The sequence below is a fragment of the Aquarana catesbeiana genome, linkage group LG02, assembly GCF_042186555.1.
Source record: "Aquarana catesbeiana isolate 2022-GZ linkage group LG02, ASM4218655v1, whole genome shotgun sequence".
NCBI lineage: Eukaryota > Metazoa > Chordata > Amphibia > Anura > Ranidae > Aquarana > Aquarana catesbeiana.
In genome coordinates, this window is record NC_133325.1 from 6771567 (window position 1) to 6794906 (window position 23340).

The window sequence follows — 23340 nt, forward strand, 5'->3', positions numbered from 1 at the left end:
GAATCAGGACATAGATGACCTCTCTTCTAGGGAGGAACCTTCCGCCCAGGAGGGAACATCTGCCTGGAGACTGAGGGGCACCCAGAGACATCCCTCCTCCCTCAATTCAGGCTTAGAGAAATTACAGGAGCAAGGTGATTCAAACTGTAGTTCCCTAGAAGAGGGGGGAAATTCAGAGTCAGACAGCCAAGACAGTAAGGATTCCAGGCAGAGCAGGCACCTTTTTGCTGTGGTGGATATGGAGGGGATGCTCAGGGTGATGTAAGCCTTTGAGGACATTCCAGAACCCCAAACACAGGTGTTAGCCCGAGACAAAATGTACAAGGGGCCTGTGAGACCGCAGTCCAAGGTCCTGACGGTCCATCGGACCCTTAAGGAGGTCATCCTAAAGGAGTGGAAAGATCCAGAAAGAAAAGTCTTAAAGCTTAAGACATGGAAAAGGAGGTATCAATTTGGGGGATAGGAGGAGGAGAAATTCTTCAAAACCCCCAAACTGAATGCAGCCCTGTTGCGGGTTTCAAAAAAGTCTGACTTATCCTTTGAGGACTCAGGCAACATCAAGGACCAGGTGGACTGTAGGTCTGAGACATTACTACGAAGGGCCTGGGATGCAAATGCTGCAGCCATGGCGCCAGCGTTAGCCTCAGCTCTGTTGAAAGATGTTTTTATGGTCATAGTAGACCTAAAGGACGTTTACCTCCACGTCTTGATTTTTAACCTCATTGTTGGTTGTGTTTCCTGTCAGGTGGAACCAGTCATCTTTCAGGTGTGCCGTGGTGAAAGATTTCCTAGAAACCCAGTTACCGGTAAGTGTAACTGGTAATTTACACACGCCCATTCCTTCTGAAATGGAAAAGAGATTTGGGTCACACGTTCACCCAGACAGAAAGGGATCATATCCTATTCTTTTCAATTTTCTTTATTAAAGGTTTTGCAAATTATACAAAATGGCATGAACAATCAGTCAGCAATCATATTTTCTGTCAAATGACACAAAAGTGTTGTACAGAACACGAAGAAAAAAAGAAAAAAGGGGGGGGAACGGGGGGTAACATGTGAGTATTAGTACGCTCTGTGGACATAAGGACACTAATGTAGACCTATCCTTAAAGGGTCTAGAATAACATATCATATAAGTTCCATATATCATTAGTGTTTATCAAAAAAATAAAAATAAAAAAAATTAGAAAAGATAAAGAAGATAAATTTGCCCTGTAAGCGGAGTACTCTTAACTTCTTGGTAATATTAAATCAAATTGTAGTACCTTTAGTATATCTCAGTATCAGGGCCCTTGGCGTCAAAGGAGGTTAGGCCTTTAAAATTCGTTTACCTTGTTCCTCCATCGGGGGCCAAGGAAAGAGAGGCTCCATAACTCTCCACTTGTATCCATAAGTAGAGTTTTTTAAACATAAAAAGAGAAGAAAGGGAGGGGAGAAGAGAAGTGATATAAATTAAGGTTAAGAAGAAGGAGGAGGATGGAAAGGAGAGGAAGAGAAAAAAGATAAAGGTCCAGAATCCAAAGAAGAAGCCGTTTCCCTCGGCCTGGGTCCCCCACCATACAGTTCTAGAGACTATGGGGCTTGGAGGTATTTGATCCAGGGGGACCACACCCTGTCAAATCTGGCCTGTCTGTCTTTAAGGATACTGGCCAATTTTTCGTTGACCATGATCCAAGATATTTTTTTCTTTACCAGTGCAAGGTTGACCACTGGAGTTTTCCATGCTCGTGCTATTGTGATTTTAGCTGCTGAAAAAATAAAGATGAGAGTTCGGAGATGTCTAGGGGTCTCATCCGGCAAGTCTGCAAATAGCGCCGTCTTGTGATTTTTAGGTAGATTTTGTCCTGTCACTGAGTAGGCCAAGGTGAATACTCTGATCCAGAAGCCCTGGATCTTGGGACAGGACCACCAAACATGTAACATGGTACCCTCCTGCCCACATCCTCTAAAGCAAAGGGGTGAAGTTCCGGGGTACATCCTCGCCAGCCTCGCCGGGACAAGGTACCACCTGGACAACACCTTGTAGTTTTCCTCCACCAGGGAAGTATTGAGTATTCCCTTATGCACCATGGTCGACCATTTCCCCCATATCTCCTCCTCTATAGTCTCTCCTAGATCAGATTCCCATGCTATTTGGTATGAAAGTTTGGTCTGTTGGGTATTGAAGAGGGCATAGAGCTCAGAGATCCCTCCCCGTGACTCAGTTCTGCGTAAGCATTTATTCTCAAACAAGGTCCTAGTAGTTATGTCTATCAGATCAGTAGCTAGGGATTTGATGAAGTGAGTGATTTGATGTAGACGGAAAGATTCTGTTTGTGGCATCTGTAATGTCTCTCGAAAATAAGCCTGTTGCCTGATCCCTTTGTGATCTATGAAGTGTGCTATCCTATAAAGGCCTTTGTTAACCCACCACATAAATTGCTGGGGATTTTGTCCTGGAAGGAAGTGTGGGTTATTGAGTATAGGGGCTACCGGAGAATGAGGAGATTTCAATGGGTGTATTTTGTTCACCGTGTCCCACAGACGCAGGGAGTGGGATAAGGAAGGGCACAATATGGCCCAATGTTCTCTTGTCGGGAGCCACAGCAGGAGGTCTATTGGTAGTGAGGGCTTGTGCTTCCAACTGAACCCAGTCTGGTTGGTATGTTGTAGAAAAAATTTGGTAAAGTTGTACCAGTTGGGCCGCCCTATAATATTTCGCGAAGTGGGGAACTCCCAGTCCTCCCTTCCCTTTGGAAATATAGAGAGTGGAATGAGCTACTCTGCATCCCCTACCACCCCAAATGTATTTATATATTAGCGTTTGAAGTTTTTTAAGGAATGCAAATGGTATCGGGATCGGTAATGATCGGAAATAGTAAAGGATTCGGGGGAGCACCGTCATCTTTATGGCTGCTATTCTACCCATCCAGGAAAGATCATGTGACTGCCAGTTCTTTAGTTCTTGTTCAATGGACTTAAAAAGTGGGGTATAATTAACCTGAAACAGTGTAGAGACATCCCGAGTAAGTTTAATTCCCAGATAAGGGAGTGCCTGTGTGCACCATTTAAAGGGAAACGACTGTTGTATTGCATCCCGTACCGTGCCAGGAAGGTTTATGTCCAACGCTTCAGATTTAGATTGGTTAACTCGTAGACCAGAGACAGTTTCAAATCTAGAGAGTGTAGTAAATAAATTAGGTAGAGTTGTAATCGGATCTGTTACAAATAATAACAAGTCGTCGGCGAAAAAAGCACATTTATGTGTCCTGCCGCCGCTAGGTACCCCATGAATGTTGGGGTTGGCACGGATTGCCGATGCCAGTGATTCGATCGCCAGAACAAAAAGGAGAGGCGAGAGAGGGCATCCCTGCCTGGTTCCTTTCTTTATCTGTATAAGATCAGACTTGTGTCCATATGCAAGAATGTAGGCCGAAGGATTAGAGTATAATGTGCCAATAAGGCTCATAAATTTAGGTCCGCAATTCCACTGTCTCAATGTATGGAAGAGGAAGGGCCAGGAAATGAAGTCAAAGGCCTTGTGGAGGTCCAATGACAGAAGCATTCCTCGCCTAGTGCCCATCCCATCCCAATTATAGGTAGAATAAAAATCAGATCAGTGGCCCGTCGGATCTGGTCAGCAGCTTGCCACCCCGTAACAAATCCCACTTGGTCTATATGGATATATTGCGCCAGAAATGTATTAAATCGGTTTGCATAGATTTTTGTGAGTAGCTTCAGGTCGCTATTGATCAGTGATATCGGGCGATAGTTTGCCACTTCACTATGATCCTTGTCTGGCTTGGGGATCAGACTGATGTGAGCTCTATTAGAATCTGTATCAAGTTGCTCCCCGTCACGAAGGGCATTAAAGAATTTTAGTAGATGAGAAGCCAATAGTGGAGCAAATTTCTTATAACAAGAGGCTGAGAAGCCATCCGGCCCCGAAGTCCTGGACGCATTAGCCTGTTTTATTGCAGCCAATATTTCTGTTATGGTGATGTCTCCTTCCAAGACCTCACGGTGAGAATCTGAGAAAGATGGTAGGGCCATGTCTTTAAAAAAGTCATCCAGGGCTCCGGGAGGGGGGGCTTCCTGTGTAGAGTATAAGGAAGTATAGTAGGAGTGGTCATATCCTATTCTTTGCTCCCAAATCCCCCTTTCCCAGCAGTATCCAGGAGTCCGGATATAACATTCTGACCAGATGGTATACAGTCCCCACTCTTTCTTACACAACATTTTCCCCACAACTTCTCTGACCTGTTGGAGGTGAAATAATGATGCCAGGGGAACTCTATTATATGTTTTCTGGGAATGTCCGCTGTTATGCCCTTTTTGCAGAATAATTCAAAGACACCAAATGTCTAACCAGAATAGACCTGGGGATGACTTCAGCATTTCTTCTATATATCACGCTAATCATAAAATATAAAGTGCAGTGCATAAATTCATCCAAAAGTCAAATAGCCATGAAGGTACATATGAATATAAATAAGAATGTGTGCAGAAAAAAAAACAAGTCCTTATGATGGAAACATATAAAATGATATGTATATAAGAAAGTACATATAGAAAAACATCAGAGCAGGTAATCCACCACCAAGTAATCAAGCAGGACTTCTAGTGACACTCCACACCCAGTGAGCGGGGACACCTACCAGATAGTAGGGACCACCTATTGCTAGGATGGACAAACAGGCAGGCAGAAAAAAACCTCTGCAGGGAATATAAGACTGGAAATCCTCCGGGACACCCCAATATAAGGCCAGATCTTCTATGGTAATCACACTCAATCTCATGCAAGATTGAATTTTAAACATTGTAAGTAGCCATTTGGCTTTTTCTTCTTTCAATAGATAACCCAAACAGTATCACACTATTGGAGTTTTCCTTTATGATCTATAATTGGTCGTATTGATTCTGCTGTGACTTCGCTTGAGTGTGATTACCATAGAACAGTGATGGAGAACCTTGGCACCCCAGATGTTTTGGAACTACATTTCCCATAATGCTCAACTACACTGCAGAGTTTGGAGATGTAGTTCCAAAATATCTGGGGTGCCAAGGTTCGCCATCACTGCCATAGAAGATCTGGCTGAATATTGGAGTGTCCCAGAGGATTTCCGGTCTTATATACCCTGCAGAGGTTTTTTCTGCATTCCTGTTTGACCATCCTAGCAATAGGTGGTCCCTACTATCTGGTAGGTGTCCCTACTCACTGGGTGTGGAGTGTCACTAGAAGTCCTGCATGAGTACTTGGTGGTGGATTACCTGCTCTGATGTTTTTCTATTTGGACTTTCTTATATACTTATCATTTTATATGTTTCCATCATAAGGGCTTGTTTTTTTTTTCTGCACACATTCTTATTTATATTCATATGTACCTTAATGGCTTTTTGCATTTTGGATGAATTGATGCACTGCACTTTTTATTTTATAATTAGGGCCATTATTTCTTGTATACCGATGTGTTCCTTGATTATGTCACTTGGATTAATTGCTGCTGTTCTATAGGAAATATTCACATATAGCACACTTAGCGCGGTATAACACTACAATTTTGGATTTCTTCTACATATGACCCTCCTTTCTAAGACCTGCTATAAAAAAAAATCTCTTCTCATTCACCTTATAAACGCGGTGAGATCTTCTATCCCACTGAAGTGGAGATGCATGGATCCCCTTACTGTGTGTTTGTGGATTTCCGGGGTTTATGAGATTAAAGGAAAGGAAGATCTCACAGCATTTCTGAAGTGCAATGAAGATAATTAGTTATAATTAGCTAAATGGAGATAATTGATTTTCAAGACTCACCATATATTGATATCTATGGGTTTTGCATTAACATCTACAATTTTGGGATTTTTTGATGCACTTGCCGAATGCATGTGCAAATTGAACCCAAGCTCATCACTATGCAGAATATTTATCTGGATTGGAACAAAGAATGAGATTCTCCTGCCCGAAATTGTAATAAACTGTCAATTGCATCAGCCAATGGGAATAATAGTGTCCTCAGTAAAAAAAAAAAATATTTACATATACATAATATTGTACGTATTGTTTCTATATATTAGATACATTTAAAAATGAATGTTAAAAAGCTATTTTATTTTTATAGAATTTTGACTTTTTTATTTTTTTGTACAGGTGGATTTATGAACCAAGTTTTCGGTCATGTTGGTCTTCATCAATACAACAACTAAGTCACATGGGAAATGAGCCATATGGGTGTCTTATGTAACTGAAAGTCTTTATCACAATTCACTGGAGGATTTACACAGGACAAAAGTCATATCAGTTTTCTAAATTTTGTAAATGTTTTGGATGCTCTATAACATTGATTCAGCCTCAGAGGACAACAGGAGAGAAGTAATTTCAGTGTTCAGGAAGTGACAATGGATTTTGCAGTAAAGTCCAACCCATATATATAAGAGGAGTCATTTCTGAAGATACTTTTTGTTTGGAATCTGACAAAGATTTTACAATGGAGGCAAAATGGATCACACACCAAAAGGTTCACACTGGAGAGAAACATTTTCAGTGCTCTGAATGTGACAAAACTTTTACACAGAAGGCACACCTTATCAGACATGAGAGGGTCCACACTGGAGAGAAACCGTTTGAGTGTTCAGAATGTGACAAAACCTTTACACAGAGGGGAAACCTTATCACACATGAGCGGGTCCACACTGGAGAGAAGCCATTTGAGTGTTCAGAATGTGACAAAGCTTTTGCACAGAAGCAGGATCTTACTGCACACGAGAGGATTCACACTGGAGAGAAGCCATATCAGTGTTCTGAATGTGACAAAGCTTTTACCTGGAAGTCAGGTCTTAAAACACACCAGAGGGTTCACACTGGAGAGAAGCCATATCGATGTTCAGAATGTGGCAAATCTTTTACACAAAAGTCAAGGCTTATCATACACCAGAGGATTCATACTGGAGAGAAGCCATTTCAGTGTTCTGAATGTGGCAGAGTTTTTATAGTAAAGTCAGAGCTTATCAGACATCAGATGGTTCACACTGGAGAGAAGCCATTTCATTGTTCCGAATGTGATCAAGCTTTTAAAGTAAAGTCAGAGCTTACCAGACACCAGAAGTTTCACACTGGAGAGAAGCCATTTCAGTGTTCCGAATGTGATCAAGCTTTTAGAGTAAAGTCAGAGCTTACCAGACACCAGAAGGTTCACACTGGAGAGAAGCCATTTCAGTGTTCCGAATGTGATAAAGCTTTTAAAGCAAAGTCAGTGCTTACCAGACACCAGAAGGTTCACACTGGAGTGAACAGAGCTTTTACACAGAAGTCAAACCTTATCAAACATCAGAGGATTCACATTGGAGAAAACCCATTTTAATGCTCTGAATTTGACAAAACTGTTACAGTTAATGCCGGACTAATCTATCACCAGATGATTCACAAGCTCCAGCTGCAGAGAGGAAACTCCAGAAGAATATCCAGGGGAATATTAAAGGAATTGCGGGTGTCCCATTAGATTCACAGCCCCAAAATCATCCCACAAGCTAGGGAAGAAAGGAAGATAAAATGCTACTTTAAAAAAAAAACTAAAATATGTGAACAAACTGGAATGTAATGGATGGATGATTTAAGTTTAGTGTTTATATCCATTGGAAACACATCTAGTAGACATATTTTCTTTCAGATAAGCATCAATGCCTGAACTGTTTTCCTCATGATTCTCATCTTTATCCTTTTTTTATGGAGCTTTGACTGAACATGTAATGCATTTTCATTAATCACTATCTGGGCAGTGTTCCCAAGTGTTTTCTTCATTGCCAGATCCTGAGCAAATACATGACCAACACTGCCGCAGTAATGAAACCTCCATTCCAGATTCTTCTGACTGTTGATTCACCATAAGCCAAGCATCATGGCTTCAGCTAAGCACACCTTCTCCAATCCTCCCATGATCAATGCTTCCTTTCCATGTTTCATCGCCTCTCATGGATGGCAGCTTTGCATTCAGGTCTGTATCTGGGACACCAGCCAGGGGGAAGTCTCTGTTTGGTGAGAAAGCAATGTTCTAAGCTGGCGTAGGCCTTCCCACACTGAGTTGCTGCTGTTCGTGGGATGTATTTGACAGTACCACTTAAGTTCAGCTGGCTAGTTGTGTTGCATTTGGTTCTGATGAAAGTCTAAGGGATTCCATCAGGTGAAGATTGGATGTCCTTGTTATCTTCTTCCTCTGTCCAGCTATTACTCATCTCTATAGACTAATCACACAGCACCACTGCAAAGGATCTGAGCTTACCAAGTGTTAGGTGTGTGGTCATACTCCTACCACCTCTGGGGGACTGACATTCATCCGATAGGGGTTCACTTTATTAACTCTGAATGGAAAGATCTCATTTTTTGGGTAAAGTTTACAAAGAACAGTTCTTGTCTCTGAAAACATTAGGACATTGGCACTACCATCAGCAAAATCAATAATTACATAAATGGTGCAATCTGTCATTAGATGTTTTTGTTTTTCTGAGTCTCCCCTTGTAATATTTTCATTACCTGTTGACCTTCCCCAATAGATCTGTTTTTTTTTTTTCTACTTCCTATAGAAGGTCAAGCTATTTTGCAAAAATGGCAGTTGGAGATATGGAGAAACACCATATAACACTACCGGGGGTGCTTACAACTGTCAGTTTTCATTCATTTGGTGTTTTAAACCTTAAGAATAAACCTGTTGCTGTAACTGCTTTAGAAGCGTTATCTGAAGTTGGACTTTACTTGTTGTGTGTCTTACTTATAATCTATCTAAGACTTCCCTGTACAGGGTGATAACACTGCTGTGTAATGTTACTGCAGAATGATGAGGGTTGTCATCCTGTTACAGAAGGTGGGAAAATAACAGATCTACAGACAGGATAACAGGTGATAAAACGATGTTGCGGAGGGAACTCTGGGAATTCTAATGACAGATTACATTACACATTAAGTTAGAAGACTTCCTGCTGTTGGTCTGATGTTTGAATTGTCTTCTGATATTTACTGTCCTGCTGTAAAAGGTGTAAATGATTGCCCACATGTTTCCTGTAGTAGCGGGGACTACAAACTCATATTAGGAATATTAGGATAGGTACCTACCCAAGGGGGTCACATTTTTGGATTTGGGAGAAACATCTCACATGGTTTCTAAAATTCCATTAATGACACGACAAGGGGATCTCACTTACTTCACTAACAATAGGAGAGCCAATCACAGGCCAGTAACATTTCAAGGATTCTCAATGTAATTGCAGAACGTTTAATCCCCATTGGTCCAGTAGAGTCCTAGTCCTTCCAAATAACATTTCCTTCTTGTGTGGAAGGAGCACCCTAAAATGTCTTCCCTTCAATCCCACCCATAGCCGTACTTTAGGTTATGTTGCTCCTCCCATATCTGTAAGGGAAAGCCTCAATTTCTCCCAATACTCCCCTGGCCTTCCAGTGAGAAGAAACATTTTCTCTGGAGTGGATATGTTTTATGCAGTGAGCCCTTCATAGACGGGATGGGGAATCTAAGTCATCTAAGATAAGTAAGATGAACCCGTGTACTGGAGTCATGGATCAGATAACCAATGAGACCATTGATGTTATAGGAGAGCCGACAGCAGAAGTGTCTCCATCACCTAAGGTGGTGTCACAGAACTGCATGGCTGCTGACTATCTCTCGGAAGCTCAAGGTGAAGTCTACAAACTGGTGTCACATAGAGAGTGTTGTACATTTTATTTTATATCATGAGGATCTCAGAAGGGGATATCTACACAAGGTAAAGGAGTTCCAACAGGCACCTGGGTGGGAGGAAGTGGGATCCATTTTCTTGGATGGGTTTAGATGGAACTTGGTTGAGTAATATGGTGGGTTTGATTCTTAAGCCATTAGTTGCCACTATAGTTTTCATAATAAATGTATACATTGCTGTAGTTATTAGACATGTGCACTGCCAAAAAAAATGTTGTTTTTGTTTCATTTGTTTTTTTGTTTTTTTTTTTTTCGTTTTTCGGGTCATTTGTAATGATAGAAATTTGAAAAATTGTGAATTCGAAAAATTCAGAAATTCGTAAATTTGAAAATCCGAAAATTCAAAATAATAACTAGCTAACTAATAATTATTAACTATTAAACTATAGGTATTGGAATTTCCTGTCAAATTTGGTTGTTGGTAAATGTAAAAATACAAATTTATCCGAAGTTGCGAATTATCCGAAATAACGAATGCCGCATCTAAACCAATGGAACGTTATGAATTAATAATAAATACAAATAATAATAAAATGTTTTTATTATTTATTGTTACTTATTTATTCCTTACGTTCCATTTGCTTAGATAGTTATTTCCAAATTTCTGAATTTTTGAATTTTGGAATATTCAGATTTCTGAATATTTGGAAACAAATGTTAAAAGGGTTTTCGTTAATTCAGATAATTCCAAATGAACAAATTTGTCAAAATGTGTTAACCACTTGCCGTCCAGCGCACGACGATATACGTCGGGACAATGGCGCGGCTGCGCAAAAGGCCGTACCTGTACGTCCCCTTTAAATCGTGGGCTAGCGGGCTCGATGTCCGCGATCGTGACACGGAGAGGCAGAACGGAGAAATACCTATGTAAACAAGGCATTTCCCTGTTCTGCCTAGCAACATGAAAGGGATTTACGGCTCCCAGTGATCTCTTGAATGGAGGAGAGGATTTGGATGCCGCACACCGGATGTAGTCAAAAAACTTCACTTTATTGAAAAAATGGGATCATCAAAATAACAAGACTGTCATGCAGAAAGTACAGGTAAGCTGACGCGTTTCGCACTCAGGACTGAGTGCTTACTCATAGCTCTGAGTAAGCGCTCAGTCCTGAGTGCGAAACGCGTCAGCTTACCTGTGCTTTCTGCATGACAGTCTTGTTATTTTGATGATCCCATTTTTTCAATAAAGTGAAGTTTTTTGACTACATCCGGTGTGCGGCATCCAAATCTTCTCCTCCATTCAAGCCTGCCTTGTCTAGCATTCAGCCAGCACCTGGAACTCTTCTGCTCTGAAACTTTCACTTACACCTGGGTCAGTGTCAGCCTGAGCGGTGGAAACACTTTCTTTCCCAGTGATCTCTGTCATGTTCTAGTAAACCCATCCCGCCCTACAGTTAGAACACATCCAGGGAACACACTTAACCCCTTGAACATGTAGTGTTCTAGGGTTTAACCCCTTCCCTGCCAGTGACGTTTACACAGTAATCAGGGCATTTGTATAGCACCGATCGCTGTATAAATGTCAATGGTCCCAAAATAGTGTCAAAAGTGTCCGATCTGTCCGCCGCAATGTTGCAGTCACAATAAAAATCGCAGATCACTGATATTACTAAAAAATAATAATAAAAATAAAAATGTGGACCTCTCCACATCCACCGACTGTGTCCGATTGGATTGTAGATCTCAATAGGGTCGATCTTTTTGAAAAGCGTACATATTCCCTAAGGAACTCCCTGAATACGTTTGATGTTATCTAGTCTAGATGGATTCAATCTATGACTTGGGTATCATGTCATCCAATGTGTACTGTGTACTTTGTAATGCTGGATATTGTTATTCTTTTATTTTGTGTGTCATATATACTCTGAGTGGGGGGGGGGAGGGGGGGGGTTGGCAGGGCTTGTTGAAAGGAAGTTGTTTGGGGTTTGTTGTGTTTTTTTTCTGGGGGGGGGTTTGGTTTGGTGTGATTTCTATTTTTATGGTTTTGTCTGTATTGTGTCAATGTCGTTTTCATATAAAATAATAAAAAGGATTTGATAAAAAAAAATAATAAAAATGCTATAAATCTATCCCCTATTTTGTAGACAATATAACTTTTGTGCAAACCAATCAATATACGCTTACTGCGATTTTTTTTTTTTTTTAACAAAAATATTTAGAAGAATATGTATCGGCCAAAACTGAGGAAGAAATTTTATTTTTTTACATTTTTTTGGAGGATATTTATTGTAGCAAAAAGTAAAAAATAATGTTTTTTTTTTCAAAATTGTCGCTCTTTTTTTGTTTATTGCACAAAAAATAAAACCTCAGAGGTGATCAAATACCACCAAAAGAAAGGTCTATTTGTGGGAAAAAAAGGATGTCAATTCTGTTTGGGCGCAGTGTCGCACGACCGCGCACTTGTCAGTTAAAGCGACGCAGTGCCGAATCGCAAAAAAAATGCTCTGGTCAGGAAGGGGGGTAAAATCCTTCTGGGGCTGAAGTTGTTAAACAAATTCTGAATGAAACTAATTTCACATGTCTGGTAGTTATTTCTTTCACTGACAGAGTTGATTTTGTCTTTTTATGCACATCGATAAATTCACAATTTAGGCCAAATGATTATTTAAAAGTTCTCCATGAATGATGTCCCTCGAGGTATTCCTCTCACTCTGGTGTGTGCAGAGATATGTAAATTGTGTAATGTGATCGTTGGTTTCCTACATAACCGAACCTGAAGATGGCATTTGTACGCTGTGCATGTATGTGGGAACTGGGGGCTTTAAAATGTGTTTTGTGTGTGTTTTTTGTTTTTTATTTACAGTGTGTTACTTTCATTTTTTAAACTTTGTTTTGCTTAATTTTACTTCTATCATACAGTACAGGGGGTTGACAGGCTCTCTGTGATAGTATATAATTAATATATATATATATATGTATGTACAGGTCCCCTTTAAAGAGAAATCAGAGGTTTATTAGATCCTTAATGTAATCTCTGGACCCCCCAAAAAAGATGTTTAACCACTTCAGCCCCGGAAGAATTGGCTGCTCAATGACCAGGCAATTTTTTGCGATACGGCAATGCGTTGCTTTAACTGACAATTGCACCACCACTACAACCCTGATACCCCCCACACCACCACCACCACCACTACTGCCACTGATCCCCACACCACCACTACTGCCACTGATACCCCCCACACCACCACTACTGCCACTGATCCCCACACCACCACTACTGCCACTGATCCCCACACCACCACTACTGCCACTGATACCCCCCACACCACCACCACCACCACTACTGCCACTGATCCCCACACCACCACTACTGCCACTGATACCCCCCACACCACCACTACTGCCACTGATCCCCACACCACCACTACTGCCACTGATCCCCACACCACCACTACTGCCACTGATACCCCCCACACCACCACCACCACTACTGCCACTGATACCCCCCACACCACCACTACTGCCACTGATCCCCACACCACCACTACTGCCACTGTTCCCCACACCACCACTACTGCCACTGATACCCTGATACCACCACCACTACCTTTACTGCCACTGATCCCCCACACCACCACCACTACTGCCACTGATACCCCCACACCACCACCACCACTACTGCCACTGATACCCCCACACCACCACCACCACTACTGCCACTGATCCCCACACCACCACTACTGCCACTGATACCCCCCACACCACCTCTACTGCCACTGATACCCCCCACACCACCACCACCACCACTACTGCCACTGATACCCCCCACACCACCACTACTGCCACTGATCCCCACACCACCACCACCACTGCTGCCACTGATACCCTGATACCACCACCACCACTACTGCCACTGATCCCCAACACCACCACCACTACTGCCACTGATACCCTGAACCCCCCACACCACCACAACCACTGCTGCCACTGATCCACCCCACCATGACCACTACTGCCACTGATCCCCACACCACCACTACTGCCACTGTTCCCCACACCACCACTACTGCCACTGATACCCTGATACCACCACCACTACCTTTACTGCCACTGATCCCCCACACCACCACCACTACTGCCACTGATACCCCCCACACCACCACTACTGCCACTGATCCCCACACCACCACTACTGCCACTGTTCCCCACACCACCACTACTGCCACTGATACCCTGATACCACCACCACTACCTTTACTGCCACTGATCCCCCACACCACCACCACTACTGCCACTGATACCCTGATACCACCACCACCACTACTGCCACTGATACCCCCCACACCACCACCACCACTACTGCCACTGATCCCCACACCACCACTACTGCCACTGATACCCCCCACACCACCTCTACTGCCACTGATACCCTGATACCACCACTACTGCCACTGATACCCCCCACACCACCACCACTACTGCCACTGATCCCCACACCACCACTACTGCCACTGATACCCCCCACACCACCTCTACTGCCACTGATACCCTGATACCACCACCACCACTACTGCTACTGATACCCCCACACCACCACCACCACTGCTGCCACTGATACCCTGATACCACCACCACCACTACTGCCACTGATCCCCAACACCACCACCACTACTGCCACTGATACCCTGAACCCCCCACACCACCACAACCACTGCTGCCACTGATCCACCCCACCATGACCACTACTGCCACTGATCCCATCCTTGCCACTGATACCATTCCCCTCCCCACCACTCATCCCATCCCACCCCCCAACCACCACCCTTGCCATGGATCCCATCCTCCCACCACTGCTGCCACTCATCCTATCCAATTCCCCCTTCCACTACCACTCATCCCATCCCACCCTCCTCCAACCATCACCCTTGCCACTGATCCCATTCCCCCACCACCTCTGACACTCATCCCATTCAATCCCCCCTACCACTGATCCCACCCCCCCAACCACAACCCTTGCCACTGATCCCATCCCTGTCACCGCTGCCACTCATCCCATCCCCCCACCACAACCGCTGCCACTGATCCCATCCCCACCCAACCACAACTGCTGTCACTGATATCATCCCCCCACCGCTGCCACTCATCCCATCTCTCCCTCACCACTGCCACTCATCCCATCCCCCACCACTGATGCCACTGATCCTATCCCTCCCCAACCACCACTGATCCCATCCCCCACCAACACCGCTGCCACTCATCCCAGGGGCATAACTGCAGGGGTCACAATTGCAATAGCACACATGTTGCCCCTGAACACCTGGATGGGGGGGCATTTCGAGGAACAAATCCCCTCCATTTTTTATCCTGCAACCACTAAAATTCTGCTTTTCCTTCTCTCCCTCTTATAGGCATTCAGTGGCTACAGGAGGAAAATGAATGGGGATTTGTTCCCTCTCCTGTCCAGGTCCTGCTGCCCCTGGGATCAGTGGGAAGGGCCCTGGCCGGAGGTCAGGGGGGCCCTCCATGGTTTCTTGCACCGGGGCGCTGAAGGTTCTAGTTACGCCACTGGGTTCCACTAGTGTATATCTGCCAAATCTGTATCTGAGGAGACCATAAAAGTAAAAAATAAAATAGATAAAATTGTACATGTTAAAAAAAATAATAATAAATAAGAATCATAGTAAAGGTAGATGTAGACATGCATCTGATCTCCCTTCCCTCTGAAGTCTGAGGTTACACTCCAGAGGCTACTGACAGGTGATGAAGAAGCGATCTGATGCCTCCTCACTGCTTGTTTTAATCCCATTTTTTCTGACAAATGCATCCAATCGCGCAGTTGCGGGGATCTTGCAATCCTCCCTCATTGATTTAAATGTGTAGCGTTCGATGGACGACATCGCTACAAGTTGGGCGCAAAGCTGCCCACCATGTAAACATCCCCGTCCACTGCCTATTGCAGCTTAAGGGGGTGTGGTCGGCGAGTGTCAGAAACGCAGCTCAACCGTGCATTCCCTCAGAAACACAAGTCTAAACAAAGCCTCATGCCGCGTACACACGATCGGAAGTTCGACCAGCAAAAGACCAATGAGAGCTTTTGGTTGGAAAATGCGACCATGTGTATGCTTCATCTGACTTTTTCTGGCCAAATTCCAGCCAGTAAAAGATTAAGAGCATGTTCTCAATTTTTCAGTCGGAAAAAGTTCCTATCCGAAAATGCAATTCCAATGCCCAAAATTCCTACACATGCACAATTTGACGCATGCTCAGAATCATTGAACCTCATTTTCTCAGCTCATCGTAGTGTTGTACTTCACAGCGTTCTTGGGCAAACTTTTGTGTGACCGTGTGTATGCAAGGCAAGCTTGAGCGGAATCCCACCAGAAAAGCCATCATATCTTTTTCCGACCAAAATCCCAATGGTGTGTACTCAGCATAAGGCCTCGTTCATGTGGGACATACTACTGCGGGCCGTGTTTAACTGCAGAGGGGTGCACAGGTATTCTGCACATCCCCATGCAGGCAGTCCCATTGATGTCAATTGGGACACAGCAGCTTCGCGGGAATACACAGGTGGACTCCAGAATCCAGGAAAAGATCGAGAAGGTTTCAGGGGCAGTCTCTGCACTGATCGGCCTTGTCCAGGAGGCACATCATGAGAGTTAAAAAAACACAAATACCCGCGCTAAATACAATCACAAATGGTACCGATGATGGTAAAAGTGAAAACTGCTCTCACACTTCTCCTGGTACAGAAAATAATCACAATATCATAAATCATAAGTAGTATAAATAGTCCAAATACTAGAAAGATAGCCTCTTCACGTAAAAACAGTTTAATGAGTGCAGATCCACACAAAGAAGTGCTGGGAAGGAATCGTCACCAGAGGGGAAAATTCACACTGACTCTTACCCCAACAGATGGACCACTTCATTCAAAGTAGTCAACAGCGCTTATAAGTAATCCACTTCAATCTCTTCATACACATGAAATGATGAATTGTTGGAACACCAGTGAGATCCTCCTTAGACAAGCTCTCATCGCATCTGCTGGTTTCGTTTCTGTATTTTCATTATCATAAATTAAATGCTTTGCACCTAAAATGGCCACTGCTGCAGCCAAAATACAAACAGCTATTATCAGGTGCCCCCTTGGTGGGTTATGTATGCTACCATCATAGCATTGTCTGAGAGGATCTGGACTTCTTTTCCATGAATCCTGCTCTTAAATGCCCCTAGGGCTCAACTTATGGCCAGGAGTTCTCTACAGTTGGAAGAGGCTGTTCCCTGAAACAAACTCCATGGCCCCTGAGCTCATTGGATCTCCAGATGGGCACCCATCCCCATGAAGTTGCGTTGGTGGTTATACTGACCAGGTCCCACTGCGACAAGGGTTGCTCTAACACTAACCTTCCTGGGTCAAGCCACCATTTAAAGGCAACCCTCACTTTCCCTGGGAGGGACACCTTCCCATCTAGGAATTCTCTCCTCCTGTCCCAGAAGGAGAGCAGGAAGAACTGGAGCTCAATGGAGTAAAGCTGTGCCCACGTCACAGCCGGTATACATGTTGTCATTAACCCGAGCACCCTCATAATGCAGCGCTAAAAACCAGTATAAATAGTCCAAATACTAGAAAGATAGCCTCTTCATGTAAAAACAGTCCAATGAGTGCAGATCCACACAAAGAAGTGCTGGGAAGGATCCGTCGCTAGAAGGGAAAATTCACACTGACTCTTACCCCAACAGATGGACCACTTCATCAAAAGTAGTCAACAGCCATTATAAGTAATAAACTTGAATCTCTTCATACACATAAAAAGATGAATTGTTGGAACACCAGTGAGATCCTCCTTAGGCAAGGTCAAATCGCATCTGCTGTTCTTGTTTCTGTATTTTTATTATAAATGAAATGTTTTGCACCTAAAATGGGCACTGCTGCAGCCAAAATACAAACTGTTTAACCCCAGCCCACCCCCCCCCCCTTTAAACAAGAGGCTCTTGACACATTCCTAGCCGACATATGTTTGCCCAAATTGTCCACCAATGATCTCCAGAAACTAAAAGCTTCCATTACTATGGAAGAACTTACTGCTGTTGTCAAAGGCCTACCTACGTATAAATCTCCTGGTCCGGACGGGTTCCCCTACTCGTATTATAACACTTATCTCCATATTCTGGCTCCTCACCTGTTAACTCTCTAATTCTCTTCTTCGAGGAAAGGCCCCCAATTGTCCTTTGTACAGTTTTTTTTTAACATCGAAAAGTTTATTAGAAAACACGAAAAATGTTTACATCATTTGCATATGTAGAAAAAAAAAGGCATAAATGGTACAAAAGTGCATTTAACGTGTTCTATTGATAATTTTATCACTGGTTTCCCGCTTTCTATATACCTCAGGATGGTGATATAACCTATGGGGTGCAAGTCCTTGAATATAATGTGAATGATATCTCATTACTCCCATATTGGCCAGTGTGGGGTTCATGTAACAATGTCATATGTGAGACATCTCACACGAAAGAGCTGAGAGAAATACTTATAGAAAAGATATCTATAGAATAGGACTATTACCGGTAACTTCCAGGCGTAACTTTCATTCAGTGCATAATATTAAAATTTGAAGAATTTTTAAAAGAAAAAAAAAAGGTTGTTTTATGTTCTTGAGGATTCATTGTCAAGTTTTAGGTGTCACCTCACACCAGACCACTGTAGGACTCTACAGGAGTTAAATGGCCAAGTATCCCTATTAGGTTGAGATCTTAGTTGCTTTCAACTCCTCAAATAACCTGGAATAGCGGAACTCCAACCAAGGGGACCAAGTTGTATGAAACTTTTCCACTCTGTCATAAGATTGCGCCAGTGTATCTTCCATCGCACAGATTTCAGAAAACTTTGTCCAACCACTCCCCCACCGTTGGGGTGCGAGTGGTCCACTAGAGAGTCGGAATCAGCGCTTTAGCAGCGTTTAGTAAATGCTTAGTCAACACATTTTTGTAGCATTTAAGCGTAAAATTAGAGATGTGTAATAAACAACAGGCTGCATTAAGTTTAATGTTCGTCTCTGTTATTCGTACAACGATTGTCCTAACCTCGTCCCTGTAGGTAGTTAAGAGTGGACAACTCCACCAGACGTGTAGAAGGTACCCACATCACCCCTGCATCTCCAACATGTGTCAGGAATCTGTGGAGTTCCATTTGTTCAGTTTTGCAGGTGTGAGGTACCACCTAGTCCAGTGATGGCGAACCTTGGCACCCCAGATGTTTTGGAACTACATTTCCCATGAAGCTCATGCACTCTGCAGTGTAGTGGAGCATCATGGGAAATGTAGTTCCAAAACATCTGGGGTGCCAAGGTGCGCCATCACTGACCTAGTCAATAGTTTATATGCGGTTTCCTGCATTTTTGTGCTAATTGAACATTTATGTGACAATCTGCATTTCTCCATTGAGCCTCTGTTATGTTCATCTCAACAGCACTTGACCACGTCTTCCTGAAACCCTCTTCCTGAAATTCAGCCACACCTTGTAACCGTGTATAGGAGACTGATGTAGCCCTATCAAAGTGATCACCAGATACACAGACCACTTCTAATTCCTTCAAAGGCCTCGTAAATTCCTGTCTGTGTGTCTTATTGCTAATAGACATGGGCGTTGTCAATAAATTTGTTTTCTTTCGTTCCGTTTCGTATTAGAATTAATTTGTATTTCGTAATTCGTGGCCGAAATTCAATTTGGATTTGTACGAAATACGAATTTTCATTAGGTTCGTTAACTTTTCGTAACAATTATGAATGTTCTTTATGATGAATGTATCATTATGAGGGGTTTCCACCATCCCTGTTCTGAGTTCCCGGGTCTGTACACCCGCTGTGCCCATTATGAGGGGTTCTCACCATCCTTGTGCTGAGTTCCTGGGTCTGTACACCCGCTGTGCCCATTATGAGGGGTTCTCACCATCCCTGTGCTGAGTTCCCGGGTCTGTACACCCGCTGTGCCCATTATGAGGGGTTCTCACCATCCCTGTGCTGAGTTCCCGGGTCTGTACACCCGCTGTGCCCATTATGAGGGGTTCCCACCATCCCTGTGCTGAGTTCCCGGGTCTGTACACCCGCTGTGCCCATTATGAGGGGTTCTCACCATCCCTGTGCTGAGTTCCCGGGTCTGTACACCCGCTGTGCCCATTATGAGGGGTCCCCATCATCCCTGTGCTGAGTTCCCGGGTCTGTACACCCGCTGTGCCCATTATGAGAGGTTCCTGCCATCCCTGTCCTGAGTTCCTGGGTCTGTACACCCGCTGTGCCCATTATGAGGGGTTCCCACCATCCCTGTGCTGAGTTCCCGGATCTGTACACCCGCTGTGCCCATTATGAGGGGTTCCCACTATTCCTTTGCTGAGTTCCCGGGTCTGTACACCCGCTGTGCCCATTATGAGGGGTTCTCACCATCCCTGTGCTGAGTTCTCGGGTCTGTACACCCGCTGTGCCCATTATGAGAGGTTCCCACCATCCCTGTGCTGAGTTCCCGGGTCTGTACACCCGCTGTGCCCATTATGAGGGGTTCCCACTATTCCTGTGCTGAGTTCCCGGGTCTATTCACCCGCTGTGTCCTTTATGAAGGGTTTCCACCATCCCTGTGCTGAGTTCCCTGGGTCTGTACACCCGCTGTGCCCATTATGAGGGGTTCCCACCATTCCTGTGCTGAGTTCCCTGGGTCTGTATACCCACTGTGCCCATTATGAGGGGTTCCCACCATCCCTGTGCTGAGTTCCCGGGTCTGTACACCCGCTGTGCCCATTATGAGGGGTTCCCACCATCCCTGTGCTGAGTTCCCGGGTCTGTACACCCGCTGTGCCCATTATGAGGGGTTAATTTTGTTTATTGAAAAATCTTACAAACAACAACTTATATACAATAAAACCATCATAAATAAATAAAACATATTTACAAAATAATTGAATTTGATTATACAAAACAAGAACATAATAAATGGTACAAACCAAATTGCGCACAACACAATCCCTACGGGAGAGCCAGACTAAGGAACATCACCGTCACCATGCATGGAGCCTTTTATCAAAAATAGATTTCATCTGAAAATCTAGGGGAGTGAATCAAGAATAGAAAGAAAAGCCGCACACCCGAGATCAACAGGCAGCAGCTACAGAGTCCTGATATTCCTCCATATTCCTCCTGCTGCCACCTGCCTTTCTCAAGACCCCAAATCTTCCCAACCTCACCCAGAATGTCCTGCACCACCACTTCGACAGGGAGGATTTTACTCCATAAGGATACCTGACACCGTGCACTCCACGTGAAATAACGGACTACTAGACTAACTAAAAAAAGTGTCTGGAATGCCCCATACACCCACTCTGCATAACTCATATGGGGGAGGAAGGGTATACTCAGAGCCCTCCCAACCCTCTTGTACACCTCTATATTAAAAGGGCACTGAATAGGGATGAGCTTCGAGTTCGAGCCGAACTCATGTTCAAATCTAACATCGGCTGTTCGTTTGTTCTCCGAACAGCGAACAATTTGGGGTGTTCGCGGCTAATTTGAAAGCCACGGAACACCCTTTCAAAGTCCATGGGAGAAATCAAAAGTGCTAATTTTAAAGGCTTATATGCAAGTTATTGTCATAAAAAGTGTTTGGGGACCCGGGTCCTGCCCCAGGGGACATGGATCAATGCAAAAAAAAGTTTTAAAAACGTCCATTTTTTCGGGAGCAGTGATTTTAATAATGCTTAAAGTCAAACAATAAAAGTGTAATATTCCTTTAAATTTCGTACCTGGGGGGTGTCTATAGTATGCCTGTAAAGGGGCGCATGTTTCCTGTGTTTAGAACAGTCTGACAGCAAAATGACATTTCAAAGGAAAAAAGCAGTTACAGCAACAGGTTTTTTTAAGGTTCAAACCACCATATGAATGAAAACTGACAGTTGTAAGCTCCCCCGGCCATTTTATATGGTGTTTCCCATCCCCTCCAACTGCCATTAATGCCAAATAACTTGGCCCTCTACAGGAAGTAGAAGAAAACAGATCTACTGGGAGGATCAACAGGTAATAAAAAATGTTACGTGGGGAGACTCTGGAAAACAAAACTTCTATGCTAATGACAGATTGCACCATTTATGTATGTAACTATTGATTTTGTCAACAGTTACACTTTAATGCCAACATCATAACATTTCCAGGGATAAGAAGTGTTCTTTGCAAACTTTACCCCGAAAAGAGACCTGTCCATTCAGAGCCATTAAAGTGAACCCCAATCAGAGGAATTCCAGTCCCCCAGAAGAAGTGGCAGGAATATGACCGCACACTCAGTACATTGTAAGCTCAGATCTCTTGCAGATGTGCTGTGTAATTAGTCAATGGAGATGAGCAATAGCTGGACAGAGAAAAAAAAGAGAACAAGGACTTCCAACCTTTTACTGATGGAATCCCCTTTGGCAGAACCAGATGGAACACAAGTGGCCAGCTGGGATTAAGTGGTACCCATAAATGCATTCCCTAACTCAGTGATGGCGAACCTTGGCACCCCAGATGTTTTGGAACTACATTTCCCATGATGCTCAACTGCACTGCAGAGTGCAGGAGCATCATGGGAAATGTAGTTCCAAAACATCTGGGGTGCCGAGGTTCGCCATTACTGCCCTAACTCATCAGTAACTCAGTGTTGGAAGGCCTACGCCAGCTTAGGAAGTTGCTTCCTAATAAAGACTTATTCCTGGATGGTGTCCCAGGTACAGACCTACCTGCAAAGTTGTAATCCAGGGAGGATAAAGAGAGTAGATGAAACATGAAATGGAGGTATTGATCATGTAAAGGGGGGTGCAATATGTAATGTGAGTTTGTGATTAACCAGTGTGACCAGAAATGTGTGGACTGCCACAGAGAATACCAGGAACAAATAGAGTGTAAAATAATATAATTTATTTAAAAGATAAGCGAATAACATAAATGTAAACGTACCTCCAAAAAACCAAACTGTGTAAAACAAACCAGAAAACCAAACAAACAGTGACACACAATGAACAACTTCCCAAACCAAGTATATACAACAAGTACAGAATGCAAAGCATAATCGTACAGAGCCAGGGTCATACACGGGAGATCAAGCAGAAGGAGCTGGAAACAAGACAGGACAGGGAGGGGTAACAGGAGATGGATAAAGCAGGTGGGAAGGGATCAGCTTTCAGGGTTGGGATCAGGGTCCAGGAACAGGAAACAGGATGCAGGATACAGGAACACTGGAACGCAGGTCAGGGGCACATGGAGACAACACCAAGGCAGGAATGAAGAGCATGGACAGGGTTTAAATACACATTCTGCAACAAGCATCAGGTGATGTCTGATTACATAAGGTGATCTTCTGGCTGCTGAGAGACACTCACTGGTGGACATTGAAACTGCAGCCTATGGATCTGGGAGCCACAGTGCACCAGCAGGTGAGCCCTTTCCTGACAGAGGTGTAGACAAGGTGGGTTAAGCTGGAGCCCTCAAGCCTGGCAGATCATGTATCTACAATCAGAATGACCTGAAATGGATGTTCTTAATGAGGATTTGGAGATGCCACTTGACCCCATCTTAGTCTCTGGCACTGAGGCAGTGTTGATCATGTATTAGCTCAGGATCTGACTATGAAGAAAACACTTGGGAACACAGCTCAGTTAGTGAATGA

At 43.8% G+C, this 23340-nt stretch overlaps 1 protein-coding gene and 1 pseudogene across 1 annotated transcript in view; one reads left to right on the forward strand and one right to left on the reverse strand.

The window, feature by feature from the left end:
* LOC141126579 (uncharacterized) overlaps positions 1–23340 on the reverse strand; it is a 927381-nt gene that overhangs the window by 313544 nt on the left and 590497 nt on the right. The gene's annotated exons all lie outside the window — the stretch shown is intronic.
* Positions 6984–23340, forward strand: part of LOC141126578 (uncharacterized) — a 1610887-nt pseudogene continuing 1594530 nt past the window's right edge.